The 19,748-nt window shown below is 36.2% G+C and overlaps 1 long non-coding RNA gene across 1 annotated transcript; it reads left to right on the top strand.

Moving 5' to 3' along the window:
- Positions 1-10,711: 10,711 nt before the first annotated feature.
- LOC142615168 (uncharacterized) lies at positions 10,712-13,152 on the top strand. Its single transcript, XR_012840684.1, has 3 exons — positions 10,712-11,130; positions 11,613-11,736; positions 12,757-13,152. It is a non-coding gene; the product is annotated as an uncharacterized LOC142615168 (long non-coding RNA).
- The last annotated feature ends 6,596 nt before the right edge of the window (positions 13,153-19,748 follow it).

The following is a 19,748-nucleotide window of genomic DNA, read 5'->3' on the forward strand; positions in this document are numbered from 1 at the left end:
AAAGGACGGAAATTTTCTCTTTAAAAAGTAAAACATGTATATCTCCATCTAGAAAACAATCATGGACAAAGCTTAGCATTACCAAACCAGAAACACTTTCCTTTGGTTATACTTTTGAGTCTAATTTCCTTTTGGCAACTACTAGGGCAACTAGCTAGCCCAAGTGTTTGGTATTTTAATTCCTCTTCTTACCACCTTTTCCTTTCGGTCTAGGCTAAGAATTTGAATTACATCATATTGATCATAGCCTTAGCTTTTAGGATGTCTTCTGTTGTGTAGAACTCACTCATCAATTTAGATAATATAAAAAAAAAAATTATTTTCAAAACAATCTGAATTGATCAAATCATTCTAACAAGGACTTGTGGATCACATCCATATGAGATTAACATTTAATCTCTACATCCAAGAATTCCAATTCATTTTAAAAATAAAAAACATTCTTATAAATGATATAGAATTGGAACTCCTTAAGCTTTTCTTGGCACTCAATATGACTTATATTAAATATCGTCTAGTAGCACGATATTTCATACCAAACATCTCATTTAGACCTAATACAAAGTCTAAGTCTAGTACTAACTCTTGCATCTCATGCTGTAGCACATTTGAGATAAAAGCCAATGTAACATATTAGCCTCTCAATGGAGATTATGATCATATCATAAGCCATCTTCCATCAATGCATCATGCATAGGAAATTATGATAATGTTGAATCGAAACATATATATATACTTCAGCTCCTTAAAGCACCATGTCCAAAATTATAACTTAGTGAATGTGATCCAATAAAAATAGTAGCTAGAGAACAAAATTATGACAACTTTATTTTGAGACTATGAACATAATTACAGGGACATTATATTTTGCATCCATAACCATATAGTATAAAATCCAAAAAACATACTATAATAAGTGCAATGACAACCCAATCCGTGTCTATAATTCCTTGGTAGCAAGGTTATTATAAACACATTAATTGGTTGAGAACTATTCTCATTATTAGTGTTATCATGATAACTCTTATCATACACCAATAATATGCCGTATTGCCTTCAGCCTTTAAGTAATAATGACATAGCTCCTTTGGGAAGTTAACATTACACTTAGGCTAGTGTATACCATTATCTAGAATCATGTGTAGCCACATTTCATCTCCTTTTATAATGTTTAAACTTGTAGTACCATGAAACAAAACACCCTCCTTTGGGATCGCGAGGCATATACGCCAAGACGAGGTGCTTGTTCACACTACTTTAAACGGGTAAGTTCAATCTTGTAGTACCATGAAGTAAACACCATCCTTTGGGACCGCGAGGCATATACGCCGAGACGAGGTGCCTACTCACACTACTATGAACTGATAATGGAGGCCGTGAGATCCAACCCTTGTATCTCTCTCCCACTAGAAATTTTAAAACAAGTGGATTGTCTTGAAATTATTGTGATCTAATCACAATTTTAACCCTACACATCAAATGTGTTTAATTGTTTAAATTCGATGTGATGTTACTAAGTTACGTCACTTTAGCGTAACGAACATTTGCGCAATCACAAAGAAGTTTAACCTTGTAACCCGTGAAGCAAATACCCTCCGCATGGAATGCAAGACTCGAAGTCAAGACAAAGTATCTATTCACATTACAATAAACTTAACAAAATGGTCATTTCAACACTCCCCCTCGTTATTTGGGTTTTTCTTAAATAATTGTGATCTCTCACAACTAATAACCTTGCACTTGTTGAAGATTCTAATCTCATTAGAATCACTAACTAAAATGGAAGTTCTAAACTATTTAGGATTCCTTAAACACTAATGAATCAAAAATTAGTTATATAGAACTCTATCCTTAATTATTAAATAAAAGATTCTAATCTCATTAGAAACTATATACCTTTTAATTAGAATTTTAATCTCATTAAAACCCTCTAATTAAAATAAATTAAGGACTTTTAATCATAAAACAATTTAGGACTAAGAGTTCTATTTAACTAACATTTTTGATCTCATTAGGTCTTTTAGTTAGATAATGATTAATAAATATCCTTAACTTTTAAGGACTATAAAATTAATCACATAGCCTTGCTTTTACTAAAGTTTTAACACTTAGTCAAAAACAAGTGAAAATTCAAAATTCAATGCCTTCAATCGATTGAACCTATTACTCCATCGATCGAAAGACGCAAAATTGAATTTTTCAGAATTTTCAAGTAACCGTTTTTGACATCTTCATTGTTCTTTCATCAAAAAACAATTTTAATTTTATCAACAAAGATTCACAGATCAAACATTAAGGTTTTCAAGATCATCATCAAGAATCCTAATAATGCTAGAAAACCCTATTAATGCTAGAAAGCCCTTGAAAACATAATCCTAATCTCATTAGGAATAAATTTCATTAAACTAGCATTAATATATATAAATATATATAACGTAATAAAAAACCTTTATTACATATAAAAATCCATATTATATTATATATAATATAATATACAGATTAACATAAGTAATATATAATTATTACATTATATATATATATATATATATACACATCAAGAACCATAATATACGGATTCTATAAACAAATGGAATCCTTTATATATGCATGCAAGTGGGCTATAATCCATGCAAGGCAATTGAATCCTAGCCATGCATCCAAAACAAGCCATGCAAGCCTTGCAATGACATTCACCAAGCCGTGCAATATATAATCCAAAAGGTGCAATGTCAAAGTGCAATAATTGACTTCAACTGTGGGCCTTGAATCCTTGGTATAGCCAAGCCGTGCAACACTACTCCAAGCCATTAAGAATTTGCCCATAAACCATATATATAATATATGATAACTATTACACCACATATATATATAAATATATATATATATATATATATTTATATATATATATATTACGGATGCAAAATCCAAGCAGTGCAAAGGAATCCAATGCGCACTTGACAGTTACGTTCATGAAAATTTATTGAATTATATTTATACACGGATTGATTGAAGCCTTATAATTTCCAAGTGATGCAATCAACATGGTTCACTCATATGGTAGTTTCAAAAACGGTTACTCCAAAAATCAAAAACTACCATAAAGCATGGCAATCCGTACATCAACTATGAATAGAACAATCAATGCATCAACACTCAATTGTATTCATATGATGCAGAAAATTAAAACACAAAGATAACAGTTTTCTTAAATTCTAAAATTCAATCACACGCTATACAATCATGATATGAAAACTTGGCTCTGATACCAATTGTTGGAAAGACTGGTTTTAAATCTCATACAAAACACATAGCGGAAGCAACAAACAAGGATCTATTTCATTCATGATTGATAACGTGCATTATGTAAATTTCAGAATTTAAGAACAAGATAGCGTATCTTAGTGTGGAGAAATTCAAAACAAAGATTAGAAGCACTTGGGAACACTTTTAATCTTCACTCCAATTCCACTTTACGCCCAAGATGTGTGGTCTCTCAATCAGTTTTCAAAGGGAGAATAAAAGTGTGTCTCACTCTCACATACACACCGTTTTTTTTTTACTAATAAAAATTCTGTATGTTTCTCCCTTTATAATTAATTGATTATCTAATTGGGCTGGCCTATTGGGCCTTTCCAATTGGGCTTTAGTGTGTAGCTTGGAGTGGGACCAAAAGAGACCAATAAGACACTAGCTCCAATGGGCCTTGGGCTTTTCCGTCAATTCTTGACAAGTCCAAAATTATCATTAATTATATTTAATACCACTATATAAATATAATTGCACTCTAGGCCTTATTAATAAATTATATCCCAAGACTTTATTATATATGCAACCCCTTCATTAAAATATTCGTAGTAATACAAAGTCATGAATATAGACTGCCACTTTGAAGATTACTACATCTTAATCCTTGAGTACCCGGTTTAATCTTTTATGTTATTCATCATATATTTATGAAATCCAATTTCATAAATATATACTTTAGTAACTTCTTACTAAAGTGGTTGGGCCCAACTCTCTGAATAACTAAACCCATTAAACTTATCTCAAGGGAATATTTTATATCTCCATTAAGAGATTATGAATTCCATCTTGAGAATATATGTTCCATCAACACTAAATGCGGTGGCCCAACATACTGAAGTTTTAACTGTGACAAATAGATCTCACTCCAAATATATAAAAGCGATCTACACATCATGATCAAGTCCATTATTCTCTCAAGATTAAGAGTTCATGCAAATAAAAGTCGTGAGATTTATTATTCATTTGACAGTTGTTAGAAGAATAATAAATCTCACAGCGGTCCAGTTCAATATGTCTTAACTCTTAAAACATATCAACATATCAACTAGAAATCTCCACTTCCATGATCAAGACAAATCATCTTAGTTGATACGTTATAGTCTTCGTAGATGAAATGCCCAATTTCATCACCGACTACGAACTATAAATTATGAGTTTACAAAGAACTTGTGATTTACATCTTCTGTGACTAAATCACATAAATCACATACAATGCATCTCATGGACTATGATAATGTCCCATTAGTTCATTTATAAATAGTCTTATATAATTAAACAATTTAGTTATTTATGACATGCCAATAAATTGGATTTTAGGGCACAAACCCTAACAAAATGATCCTTCCCAGGGTCATTGGTAAAGCTCAAAGTGCCTTTGTTCTAGGGAGATAAATTTCTGACAATGTTTTTGTTGCTTTCGAGACTATGCATAACATTAAAATGAAAAGGAAGGGAAAAACAGGTTTAATGGGTGTTAAGCTAGATATGAGTAAGGCGTACGATAGAGTCGAGTGGAAGTATCTGGAAGGGGGTCATGGGGAAGTTGGGTTTCCAAGAAAATTGGATCCAACTATCCATGATGTGCGTGAAAACAGTGTATTACTCCATCCTTATTAATGGGGAACCGAAAGGGCGAATTATACCTACAAGGGGGCTGCGCCAAGGTGACCCCATCTCACCCTACCTCTTCTTGTTGTGTGTGGAGGGGCTTTCGTCTATGTTACAAAAAGAAGTTAGGATGGGAAGGATTAAGAGGGTTTCAGTGTGTAGGGGAGCTCCTTAAATCTCCCACCTTTTCTTCGCCGACGATAGCATAATTTTTTGTAGAGCAACATTGGAAAAGGCAAATCAAGTGAGCAAAGTTTTGTAGGATTATGAGAGGGAATCCAGGAAAAAGCTGAATAAAGAGAAAACATCTCTCTTTTTTAGCAAAAACACCAGCTGTGAAGTAATGGAGGGGGTGAAGGACTTATTAGGGGTGCAAATTATTAGACAACATGAGAAATACCTAGGTTTTCCGTCACTAGTGGGGAGGGGAAAAAAGAAGGCTTTCAACCGAATAAAGGACCAAGTAGGAAGGAAAATTGCGGGGTGGAAGGGCAGGTTGCTTTCGAATACGGGCAAGGAGATACTCATTAAAGCGGTGGCACAAGCCACACCAATGTACACTATGAGCTGCTTTAAGATTCCGGACTCGTTGTATCAGGAGCTAAATGCCATGGTCAGGAATTTTTGGTGGGGGCAGAAGGAAAATGAAAGGAAAATGGGTTGGATTTCATGGGAAAATATGTGCCAAAGGAAGGGGGAAGGGTTTTGGGTTTTAAAGACCTTAAGGCTTTCAATCTAGCACTTTTAGCCAAACAAGGGTGGCGGATCATCCAAAAGCCAGATTCTCTGTTTCATAGAGTTCTAAAGGCAAAGTACTTCAAAAGCACAAGTTTTTTGGAAGCACAATTAGGAAACAGCCCCTCGTACACGTGGAGAAGTTTGATGGAGGCAAAAGGTATTGTGGAGAGAGGAATGAGGTGGAGTATAGGTACTGGAAAAAATGTAAATGTTTGGAAGGATAGATGGATTCCCACCCTTGACTCTTTTAAGGTTGTTAGCCCGAGAGGTCAGGGGTCCATGGTTGAGAGGGTTGAGCATCTGCTAGACTGTGACAAAGGAGCTTGGGACATCAATAAGGTACGAGATACCTTTCTACCTTTTGAAGTCGAGACCGTGCTGGGGATTCCAATCAACCAAAATCTTTCTAATGACTCTAGGATCTGGGCTTGGACAAGCAATGGGTTTATCAGTCAAAAGTGCATATGCAGTAGCTCAAAAAGTGTTATTGGAAAAAAAGAAAAATGAAGACAAAGGTGAATGCTCTGACCCATCACAAATGAACGATGGCTGGAAGTCCATTTGGAAATTTGAGTGTCCAGGTAAAGTTAAGCATTTCCTTTGGAGGGCATGTAAGAATATTTTGCCTACCAATTCCTGTTTAGCTAGAAGAAAGGTGTCAAATGGGGATGGGTGTGCTTGGTGTGGTGAGAAAGAATCTTTGAGCCATGTACTTTGGGACTGCAAGGCAGCTGTTGGGGTTTGGAAGGAATCGGGCTTCCATTTTCCGGAGTGGAAAAACAAGTATGGGGATTTTATTGATGTGTTTTGGAAGCTAAAAAAGGAAGCAAAGGACATAGACTGGGTAGTGTTTGCAAAAATGGCATGGAGCATATGGAATAACCGAAATAAGTACAAGTATGAGGGAAAGCTCAAGCCTGCAAAAACAGTTTTCAGTGACGTGACCAGGTATGTGGAGGAATTCAGGCAGGTTGTCTCTCCAAATCCACCCTTTCCCAAGCAGCCCCTCGGATTGGTTCCCAATGGCAGCCCCCAGAAGTTGGTTGGTACAAAGTGAATGTTGATGCAGCAGTTTTTAAAGAGGCAAGCAGTTGTGGTGTGGGGGTAGTAGTCAGAAATGAAGAAGGGCTTTTGATGGGGGCGATGAGCAAGAAGATCCATTTTTCGTTGGGGCCTTTAGAAGCAGAGGCGAGGGCAGCGAAGGAGGGTATTGTCTTTACAAAGGACCTTGGTCTGAATGAGGTTTTCATTGAGGGCGATGCGAAGAATGTAATGCATGCCCTCGCAATCTTAGACCCCCAGTGTACCCCATCCTCCATCTAGAAGGTTATGGAAGGGGCAAAGTCCAAGCTGTAGGCTTTTAAATCTTGGAAGATTGGTCATGTCCATAAAAGCTGTAATATGGCAGCTCATATGCTTGCAAGGCATGCTTGTAATGTTCCTGATAGTTTAGTTTGGGTGGAGGATATTCCCCCAATGATTTCTGCTCAAATTTGTATGGATGTATCAAATTTGGGTTCATCCCTCAATTAATGAAAATTCTCTAGTATTGACTATCAAAAAAAAAAAAGATGGATAAAAATCTAAATGTACTTATAAAAATAAGTAGAGTTTTAACAAATTATAGAAGCCAACTAAAGCTAAAACTAAGTTAGCTAAACAAACCATTGCTCACTAGTCACCACCTCAGCAATCTTGACACCCTAAATCAAATCACAAATGAAACCCTATCCCATAAACACAAAAAATAGACAAATACAAATCAAATCCAACATGAAACCCTATCCTACAGATACAAACCAAATCACAATAGAAACCCTAAATCAGTCAAATACCCTTTGCTATGGAGAGAGAGAGAGAGAGTCGTTACTTGTGATAGACGTGGAGCCAATAAGAATTGCGACCCTAATACCCACCAGCAGAGCCACCTAATATACAGAGATGAGAGTGTAGAGTGAGAGGGAAGATCAGTATCAAAGAATAGTGTTGTGTGAGAGTGTCTGAGATGGTTTGAGAGTGTTGTATGAGAGTGTTTGCAAAGTGTTTGAAAAGGGAAAAAGTGATGGAGAAAGATGGAGTGGAAAGAAGAGTCTTTGAAGAGTGAGAGGGAAGTGTGTTGTGTTGCAATGAGTGAGTGAGTGAGATTGAGTGAGAGAGATAGAGAGAACTAGGGAAAAACGGGAAAAGTGTTGTTGCTGGGACCCACATTAAACAAGTGGAGCGTTGTCCACCATGAACTGAAATCGAGTTCATAAGGCATGTTTTCTATTTAAACAAAATCGAGTCTAGAGGACTCGAGTTGATTTAAACAAAATTGAGTTCAAAGAACTCGAGTTCTATGCCTACGTGGACGAAATGTCTACCTTAGCTGCTGCCACGATGGGAAAATCGAGTTAATTATACTCGATTTATGACTCCAAAATCGAGTCTCTTACTCTCGAGTTGTTAGATTGGTAAATTGTTTTGAAAACGTGCTAACTAACGAAATTGTTTGACTTTTAGTGTTATTCTGAAAAAAAAAATCTTGGAATTTTTTTTCCAAGTACCCTTACTTTGCTAACAATTTCGTTAGTTGCCTGGTTTTGAAACAATTTGGGAAACTAGCATCTCGAGTTTTAAAAACTTGAGATCAATGTAGAACTCGAGTTTCTAATACTCGAGTTAGGGATTTTTCATACAATGACGTGGAGAAATTTTTCCACGTAGATATCAAGTTTATAAAACTCGCTTTTAAACTCGAGTTATAGAAACTTGTTTTCTGACCACTTAAAACCTAGAATCCAGACCTCACTCGTCACTCTCCCTTTCAAACACTCACAATCACTCTTAAGCTTTCAAACACTCATCACTCTCAAGCTTTCAAACCCAAACTCCCTCTCAGACACCCAAATAAGTAACTCTCACACTTACTTTCACACACCCAAATCTGTCACTCTCCCACTCACTCTCAGACACCCAAATCTATCCTCTTTCAGACACCGAAACCCACCCAAATCACTCACTCTCACCCTCAAACACTCTCCTTCTTCAAACACTCTCATCCTTTAGACACCGGCAGCCAAACATTTAGACATTGTTTCACCGGAGACGCTCACTCACTCTAACGGAGACGCTCCTCTCATTGGCAGCTCGAAGACCCTCAGTCAAAATCCTCGTTAAGGTAAGTTCTTTTAGTGTTGTGTCATTTAGATTTTTTCCCCCCTTTTAATTTTGCAGCAAGTTGCATGCACCAAGAATTTTGAATATAACATCTATGGTTGCATTAAGCGCATAAAATGGTTGAAGAACTTGGCTTCAAAGGTTTTTGTTAGGGAGACTCTGAATCCAATGCTTAAAAAGTATAAAAGTAATAATAAAAGAGTAGGGTTCTTGAAGATTTAGCCCACAATAGCAAGACTGAAAGCTAATGCTAATTCATTCTTGAGAAAAATTTTGGCACAAGTTCCTTCTAGTGAATTGACACTTGAACTACCATGAAAAAGAAAACAATCCATATTGTGTTCTGTTGCACTTCAAATCCTAGTTGCAATATAGATTAGGTTCCACTCATTTCATGAACATACAAGCTATCACATTTTCAATCTTCAATTCAGAGGCCAAGTAATCATTTGTTAAACTCACATCATCTTGCTATGATTAATTTGATTAGTGAAATCTTTTTACATATTGCTTCTGCATATATGAGAGTTTGACAATATGCTGCCATTATCCCTCTTAATCTTGTTGAATTTATTCACAGCCATTTTCATATTAATTTCTCTCTGTTTTTCCTCCCTTCTTTATTTGTGTTATAAGACTGGTTTCTGCAATGTTTCAATTCAAAGCAAACAACTCAGAAAGTATACAACATTTTATCTAATTACATATCCATAAAATTTACATACTTATTTCATACCCAATACGAAAAAAGCCATTTCATTACACATCCAAAGAGCATGAATTACATACCCATTTTATTACAATTCATTTGAAGGGCATGAATTTCACTACCCATTTTGTACTCAATACAATGATGAATAAAGTCAAAATCCTTGTAAGATCATGATAAAGATAAGAGCCTAGAAATGATGAATAAATTTTGATAACAAAAACCATGCAAATAAATACTCAAAAAATTTACACTAACAAAACAAAGTTGTATAATTCACAATATTGGTATCTTAACAAAGTTATGTTAAGTATCTACCAAATAAATAGTCAAATTCTTTAACCCACACCTAACAACAAATAATACTCAACTGCAATGATAATCAAATGCAAACCCTTATCTGAGATGAAAATTTGTTGAGAGGGAGGAGTAGTGACAGAGAGAGGCTATGGTGTGAGATCAGAGACAATGTGGTGTGACAAGTGTGAGTGTTATGGGTGAGGAGTGTTAGAGGCTGAGTGTTATGGGTGAGAGAGTGTGAGGAGTGTTAGAGGCTGCTATGGGTGAGAGTGACTTACTGATGTGTAGTGTTTTATAAAAATTTTCCCAGCAAAAATTGAGTCTTATAGACTCTAGATCTATGTGGATTTCTCGAAGAAAATTGAGTCTTAAAGACTTGGTTTTGTTTTGTAGAACTCGAGTCTTAAAGACTTGAGATCTACGTGGCAATAATAGTGTCTAACTCATCAACTAGGAAGCTAGTCTTGTTTGACAAGCATTCCTCTTCTTAACACCACGAGGTGGATTTTCATCCTAGGTCTTCTAGCTAAATTAGGCTTGTTTGTAGAAAAATAAACAATTATGAGCCATTATGGGTTCTAGTATCTAGATTGGTTTACTTGTTTATTGTAGACTTTACAATGCACAAACTCAAACTCAAACTCAATTGACAAATATAATTCACATGATTATTGTTTTTTTATTTAAACATTATTTGATAACGTCATTCAAAATATAAAAGAAAAAAAAATTGAAAATATGGGTCAACCGACCCATTTCTAACGAATAACCCGATTATGACCCGATTTCTATGGACTTAAGAATTTTAAAATTAACGGTAACCTTTTCTGACACATGCCCTCTCAACTGCTATATAAACAAACCGAACCCTTGAGCAAACCCACCCAAAAAAAAAAAAAAAAAAAAAATTATTGGCTTTCAATCATCAAAATCAGAGAATTAGATAAGATATGTCTCTCATGGGCATTACTAAATTGGTTTACTACATGGATCCATTGATGTCAAAAAATCTGCTTCAACAATTTCCTGACAAGTCTTCCGCTTTCGACTTCAACTACTCTCAGAGATCAATCTGGTCCCCTTTGGTCCCTCGGCTTCACAGTGCCATTGATTTGGATTTTGAATACTTTGGTTTCGTGACACCAAAGAGAAAATCACTTGGCAGCAAAAGCAAGATCAAGAAAGTCACTTCTAACATCAAGAAGAAACTCAAAGTTGCTGTCAGTCTTGTGAAGTCCAAGGCCAAACACAACAACATCAAAACGAAGGCTTCTGACTTCTCCCCATCTCCTCTCAAACCCACCACAAAGGTATTTCTTTTTCTCTTTGTTTCTTGAGAAATTTTTTATTTTTTATTTTTTATTTTTAGGGTTAGCAAAAAAACCTGAAATTAATAAACCCTTTTGAGAGGGAAAAAAAAAAAGGAAAATTAATTTTAATAGAGAACAATTATTTTGGGTTTTTTTTTCTAGGATTTTATTTATTTATATTTTTCAATCTGAACAAGTTTGAAATTATTAACCTGAGAAAATAAACCCATTTGAGAGACAAAATTTAGGAATTAATTTTTGTTAGGGAATGATTATTTGGTCAATGAATACATTGTTTGTTTGTTGGCATTCAAACCCATTATTCTTGTTTGTTCTTGTCCTCTGTCTGAAAACAGAACAGACAAACATGCTCTATAGATTCTGTAATTCGAATATATTATGTCTACTGTTTGAATTTCTTTGGGGAAACATATAAGATTTAGAACCAGTATCCTTATTATATTTTACATTGTTTATTGCAGGCTTGTTGGACTAAGGCACTGAAAGCTGGCTCTAAAAATTTCAAGAAAACGAGGAAAGATCCCACGGCCCATGTGAAGCTCTATACCTATTTGATGAGCGAAAATATTTGAAGATTATTAATTGGTAAGTTGTTGGGTCACTTCATTTGTAATCTGCCTACCAATTGTTGGTGAAAATACCTAACCAAAGCCTTTTTGTGTGAACTATGTGTCATTTCCTTGGTTGTTCTGTTTTCAACATGTATGGCATGTGCTTAAACTTCTGCTTTATAACATTTACAGTTCCGTTAGAGTTGACCAATTGATAAGTCCTTAGGGATAATGTTTGGGTAATGAAAATTTCTGCTTTATAACATTTACAGTTCCTTTAGAGTTGACCAATTGATAAGTTGGGAGTGATAAAGTGAGGCATGATGAAAAAATTTAAATTTTATGAAAATATTTATGATCGTTAAATGAAAAACATAAACAGAAAACAAGCTGCCGTTTAATTATTTTGAAATAAAGAAACCAAGCTGATATATTATTATTCACAGTTTCGCTTTTATAATTTCCAAGAACCATAAAATGTGGAGAAAGTAAGGAGGAAAACTATTTTGAATGTGATGCTTGTACTTGTGTTGGATTCTTTTTAAAACAATGACAAAGCAGGACTGATCAGCTGCCATTTTATATTTTAATAAGGAGAAAGCTGCCAATTTTTTTAGCTATTACTACATGAGCTTATTGAAAGCATGTCAGTTGCATGGGTTGTTAGCATAGTTAAATATCTGGATTTGTAACTAATATCTGTTATAGGTTAGTTGCATTATTAGTTAGTTAGCTCCACATCGGCATGTGCGTGCTAAGAGCAGCACACAAAATTCAAAGGTTGTAATGAATCTCATTGTACTGTCTCATTTTCTAAATGAATTAAATACTTCTTTCTCTACTTGTTATTGTTTTTTCCATTTCTCATCTTTCGTTGCTTGGTATTACCAGTTTGTGTGACAAAATATCTGCATAATTCATCTTCTGTCACTTATATTGTTGGCATGCAGCAATACTCTCTCCTATGGCTTTTTCCTGAACTAGCTTGGATTAGTCATTTTGAAATATGAACTAGCAATCTCTATAATTTGTCTTTGCCTTTCCTACTTGGCAGATGGTCCCAATGCATAAATAAGGGTTGGATTTGCTGTTGGGATTTCCGTAATTACACATACAGCAGAGCAACATGAAAAGGCTGGTGAAGAGCAGGGTTTGAAGGAGAGTTTGATGCTCTATAACTCTTAGAGCCAATAGACTCAGCAAGCCCCATAATTTGACAAATTTATGTGCCCCATCATTTACTGGGTTTTGCCATGTATATTATGTGTCTCAATTGGGCAATTTATATTTCGTCGTTTTTTATTTGATGTAAGACGTGTGAATTTTGTGCGTGCATAGTTTTTTCTTTTTGTTATTTTTTTTCGGGGTGATGTCAATTTTGTTATTTTATGTAAAAAAAGCATCTGCGTGCCTTCCAAGCATTTCTATCAAGTTATCTTCCATGAATTGTCATATTTGATTGTTGGCAATTGATAATATGAATTAATTACAACTAAAATTTTCGAGAAAAAAGCTAATAAAAATCTAAGCTGGATCAAATATCACAACACCACTAACAATAGGCATTAACAATACTTACAAACAGAAAAGAAAGGAAAAAATTTATTTCTTTCTAGCTGCTTTATGCTTCACCAAATACTTTGTAGTAAAATGTTCATTACTTCTTTTAAGAAAATTCCATTCATATTATTCAATGCATTACAACTAGTTTAGTTTTCCAATAGCATATGGTGTACAGGCTAACTTTCTCATGATTAATACAATTTCAATTTAAAAACATTAATGTGAAAATCTGTGAATAGGTATCCTAAGGTTAGACTCATTCAATGCCTCTCCGACTCCAACAAAGGCCTAAAAAAAGATTTTTTGATCATATCTGGGGAATGGCACAATGGCCTCCCCTGTCCGACGAGAGAAGGGGAATCAGGTGGGGCTCTAGGTTTAGGTCAACTATTTATAATCACCCCCCTCTTCTTTTTCTTTAATTTGTATCTGTATAGAAATTTTCTTTTGATTTAATCTTGTTTTTCTTGATGGTTTTGCAGACCAACGCGTTGTTATTCCGAACTTCAATCTTGTCAACCAGCCGAAGTTAGATGAGATATTGAAGGCTGAAGTGTTCGTTCACACTGACAATCAACTCCGAGCAGCACATTTGATCCTTGGCTACACTCCTATCTCCAAATCCTTCCAGGCGCCGAAGTGTGTGATCAGAGCAAAAGATCCACGCGTACACTGGATAAGTGTTGCTGTCGAGGGTTTCCTTCTTCCCGAGGGCACTTCTATCCCCAAAGGTACTTTCACTACACAACCCATACTAGAAGGCATCCCTACAGTACCTTTTCCACCCCAACGTGCAACTGGTGAAGCGGCCTCCTCCCAACCCATCATCAAGGAAGAGGAAGAAATTGTTGAAGTATCAGATTTCGAGGACAAATCTGATGTTTTCAACCAGCCTACATCCCCGGGAAGTCCATCCTGTGACCTTGGCACTTCATCTTCAGAACCGGCAAGCTTCTCACAAGGAGTAATCACCACCTAATCACCACCTCGGACACTATGCCAATTGAATTCAAGCCCCGCCAGAGCCTCCGAGACCTGATGGAATCTCAAGTGAAGGGTCAAGAACTGAGTAAGTCTACCAAAACCAAATCTCCCACCCCCAAGGAACAAGAACAAGGGAGGTCTAGACATCCCAAGCTTCCCTCCCTTCCACCCACCCAACCCCAACGTACCGATCAGGCTGATCTCAAAAGAAAAAGGGATCAGCCTAAGGGCAAATATGTGGTAGAGGGGGAAAGAGTCTTCCTCCTGGGGAAGTGGAGCCACAAAAACGGGCCAAGCAGGCCCGGATATCTCAGACAGCCTTGGAGAAAAGGGCCGAGGTTCAAGACCCTGCACCTGCTCCAGTTTGGGCTCCAGCCATGATCCTAAATGATCATGCTTTCACTGTCGATGCCTCCATTAGAGGTTCTGACCCAGGAACAACCGCTTGTGTGGCTAACGCATTAGAGGAAGCTCTTCTGCTGTTTGAGGATATGGCCGAGTTGAGGCAGATGAGGAAGCATGAGGTCTTCATGACACTGAAGAAGGAGCTTGTCCTGGTAAGATTGCCATCCAAATTTTCTCCAATTTTCACTCATTTCTTCTAATGTTATTACTTTTTGTTTATACTTAACTCTGAATATGCTTCTTCGTTTCTTTTTGCTTCTAGGAAAAAAGGCTGTCCAAGCTGCTCATAGAGCCGAGGAGATAATCATTAGCACTCACAGGTCTATGAAGGACGAGGAGGCCATGTGCATTAATGCCCAAAAGACCTTTGAGGTGGTAGAGAAGAAGCTGCAAGAGGTCATTGCCAAGTTGAACAAGGTAGAAAGCGAGAAAAAGAGTGCAGATGCAGCGCTAAATGTAGCTAAAAGGCAGGCCAAGACTCAACGGCTATAGCTTCGCTAGGCCGACGAGGATTATGTTGTGGCAAAGAAGCAGATAGAGGCCCTCGAGAAGAGTCTGAGGGAGTCTTAGAGGGCAAAACAAGAGGCTAACAAAGCCAAGGTGGAAGCCGAAAAAACCAAGGAGGAAGCCGAGAAAGCAAGGGATCAAGCTGAGCATGATGGATATGAGGCTGGGGTGGCTGAAACTGAGGAAAACCTCAGGTTGGAGGTCTCAGAGGTATGTAGGCATTACTGCCTTTAAGTGTGGAATGAGGCCCTTACCCAGGCTGGGGTTGATGCCTCTTCTGCCCTCTAGAGGACTGAAAATGTTTGCTATACCCTAGCAATCCGGGCTTCTGGTCCATCCGTCCCCAAGGCTAACGCTGCCTCCCAGGGAGTTGAGGTTGGAAAGGATGGCTCAGTTGAAGCCCTTCCTTCCACTAGACATCCGTCCTAGAGGTTAAGCAGCCTAAGGCCATCGGGCAATCAACTGAAACAAATAAAGAGGTGGCCATGATGCTACTTAGCCCCCTACTGCCCCTAAGGAGTCTGCCAAGGAGAAGGGAACCACCTAGTCAATGGAAATTGTCTTAGCGACCCTTCCTATCACCACCAAGGAGGACCCAAAGGGCAAAGGGCTTGCTTCTGACAACAAGGCTCCTAAATAGCCTCCAAAGACTTCCAAGGACAAAATTGTGATAAAGACAAAGCCATGACTTGTCCTTATTTGTTCCTTCTTTGAGATTTAGTAGTTTTTTTTTTTTTTTTGGTAATTGGATATCCTGTGAGTAAATTGCCTTTTCAAAAGGCTTTAAACTAATGAAAATGCCAAGTTTTTCCTTTATGTGTATGATGTTTGCATCTTTTCCTTGTATAACTTCTATTTTTCTTAGTACCTAATTAGTAGGATAATGACATATGCCTAACTTTGTCATCTGCATAAGTGATAATTCCTTTCTAATTAATCAACAGAATCAAAATTTAGTAAGTCAACCAAGTTAGCAAAACACCTTTGTAACTGCAAAACCCATATATCACAACAAAATAATCATTCACATCATTCACTATAGACCTAATAATCTCGAGGAAATAATCAGGTATTGACCAGACAATAGAAAGGTTTGATATACTTACAAATGTTTTAAGTGATGCTCATGAACTCCTATTTGTTCAGATCACTATTTTGGAAGTCCCCAAGATATGCGATCAGAATGGCTAAACATAATCAAGATCAACCTTAGGTGTTAGTTGACCCAAAATGGATGGACCGAGGAACCAAAGGGTTCTGTTTAACGCTTAGGAAAATATGGTGAAATATCAATTTACCCAAGGCATGTGGTCTGAGGAGCCAGGCATAGCCAAGGTTCCGTTTGATACTTAGCAAAATAACTTACAGTGTTAATTTACCCAAAGTAGATAGTCCGTGGAACCAGACACAACTAAGGTTCAGTTTAACATTTAGAAAAATGTTATGAAATATCAATTTACCCAAGGTATATGGTCCGAGAAGCCATGTATAGCCAATGTTCTGTTTGATACTTAGAAAAATAACTTACAGTGTTAATTTACCCAAAGTAGATGGTCCGAGGAGCCATACATAACTTATGGTCTGTTTAATACTTAGAAAAATGTTGTGAAATATTAATTTACCCAAGGTATGTGGTTCGAGGAGCCATGCATAGCCAATATTTTGTTTGATACTTAGAAAAATAACTTACAATGTTAATTTTCCCAAAATAGATGGTACGAGGAACCAGACATAACTAAGGTTTTGTTTAACACTTAGAAAATTTTTATGAAATATCAATTTACCCAAGGCATGTGGTCCGAGGAGCCAGGCATAGCCAATGTTCTGTTTGATACTTAGAAAAATAACTTATAGTGTTAATTTACCCAAAATAGATGGTCCAAGGAACCATACATAACTTAGGTTCTGTTTAACACTTAGAAAAATGTTGTGAAATATCAATTTACCCAAGGTATGTGGTTCGAGGAGCCATGCATAGCCAAAATTCTGTTTGATACTTAGAAAAATAACTAACAGTGTTAATTTACCCAAAGTAGATAGTACGAGGAACCAGACATAACTAAGGTTCTGTTTAACACTTAGAAAAATGTTATGAAATATCAATTTACCTAAGGCATGTAGTCCGAGGAGCCAGGCATAGCCAATGTTCTGTTTAATACTTAGAAAAATAACTTACAGTATTAATTTGCCCAAAGTAGATGGTCCAAGAAACCATACATAACTAAGGTTTTGTTTAACACTTAGAAAAATGTTGTGAAATATTAATTTATCCAAGTTATGTGGTCCGAGGAGCCATGCATAGCTAAGGTTCTATTTGATACTTAGAAAAATAACTTACAGTGCTAATTTATCCAAAGTAGATGGTTCGAGAAACCAGACATAACTAAGGTTTTGTTTAGGACTTAAAAAAATGTTGTGAAATATTAATTTACCAAGGTATGTGGTCCGAGGAGCTATGTATAACCAAGGTTTTTTTTGATACTTAGAAAGATAACTTACAGTGTTAATTTACCCAAAGTAGATGGTCTAAGGAACTAGACATAACTTAAATTCTGTTTAACATTTAAAAAATGTTGTGAAATATCAATTTACCCAAGGTATGTGGTCCGAGAAGCTAGACATAGCCAATGTTCTGTTTGATACTTAGAAAAATAACTTATATTGTTAATTTACTCAAAGTAGATGATCCGAGGAACTAGATATAACTAAGGTTCTATCTAATACTTAGAAAAATGTTATGAAATATCAATTTACCCAAGGTATGTGGTCCGAGGAGCCATGCATAGCCAATGTTCTGTTTGATACTTAGAAAAATAACTTACAGTGTTAATTTACCCAAAGTAGATGGTTCGAGGAACCAGACATAACTGATGTTATATTTAACACTTAGAAAAATGTTATGCAATATCAATTTACCCAAGGTATGTGGTCCGAGGAGCTAGGCATAATGAAAGTTCTGTTTGATACTTAAAGAAAGTATGAAATACTATAAACGATATGTGATAAGTAGGTTTTTTATTAATAATAATACATTCGCAGGTTATTTACATTCCATGGGCGTAGTACAACTTTTTCATCTAAGCCTTCTAGATGATATGCCCATATCCCTGCTACTGAGGTAATATGATATGGCCCTTCCCAGTTGGGCCTTAATTTTCCCCATGCTGGATATTTTGTAGTACCTAACACTTTCCTTAATACCAAATCCCCTGGCACCAGTGGCCTTAACTTCACATGTGAGTCATAACCCTGTTTAAGCTTATGTTGATAGTACGCCAGTTTAATCATGGCATTTTCTCTTCGTTCTTCGACCAAATCCAAACTTCTTCCCAATAACTCATTGTTATTGCTTGGAGTGAAATAGCTTGTCCTCAATGTTGGGAAATTGGTTTCAAGAGGAATTACAGCCTTGGCCCCATAGGTCATTGGGGTGTCTCCCCTGTTGATCTTCGAGGTGTAGTACAATACATCCATAAAACGTGTGATAACTCTTCCACCCATTTTCCCTTTGTTGGGGTTTATGCCCTAAAACCCAATTTATTGGCATGTATTTAATAATTAAATTGTTTAATTATATGAGACTATCTATAAATGAACTAAGACATTATCATAGTCCATGAGATGCATTGTATGTGATTTATGTGAAAAGTCACAGAAGATATAAATCACAAGTTCTTTGTAAACTCAGAAGTTTAGTTCGTAGTCGGTGATGAAATTGGACGTTTCATCTGCGAAGACTATAACATATCAACTAAGATGATTTGTCTTGATCATGGAAGTGGAGACTTCTAGTTGGTATGTTGATATGTTTTAAGAGTTAAGACATATTGAACTGGACCGCTGTGAGATTTATTATTCTCCTAACGACTGTCAAATGAATAATAAATCTCACGACTTCTATTTACATCAACTCTAAATCCTGAGAGAATAATGGACCTGATCATGAGATGTAGGTTGCTTTGATATATCAGGAGTGAGATCTATTAGTTACGGTCAAAACCTCAGTATGTTGGGCATCCGCATTTAGTGTTGATGGAACATATATTCTCAAGATGGAATTCATAGTCTCTTAATGGAGATACAAAATATTCCCTTGAGATAAGTTTAATGAATTTAGTTATTCAAAGTGTTGGGCCCAACCACTTTAGTAAGGAGTTACTAAAGTATATATTTATGAAATTGGATTTCATAAATATATGACGAATAACATAAATGATTAAACCGGGTACTCAAGGATTAAGATGTAGTAATCTTAAAAGTGGCAGTCTATATTCATGACTTTGGATTACTACGAATATTTTAATGGAGGGGTTGTATGCATGATAAAGTCTTGGGATATAATTTATTAATAAGGCCTAGAGTGCAATTATATTTATATAGTGGTATTAAATATAATTAATGGTAACTTTGGGCTTGTCAAGAGTTGACGGAAAAGCCCAAGGCCCATTGGAGCTAGTGTCTTATTGGTCCCTTTTGGTCCCACTCCAAGCCACACACTAAAGCCCAATTGGAAAGGCCCAATAGGCCAGCCCAATTAGATAATCAGTTAGTTATAAAGGGAGAAACATACAGAATTTTTATTTAGAA

The sequence above is a fragment of the Castanea sativa genome, chromosome 11 (assembly GCF_040712315.1).
Source record: "Castanea sativa cultivar Marrone di Chiusa Pesio chromosome 11, ASM4071231v1".
NCBI classification, from domain to species: Eukaryota; Viridiplantae; Streptophyta; class Magnoliopsida; order Fagales; family Fagaceae; genus Castanea; species Castanea sativa.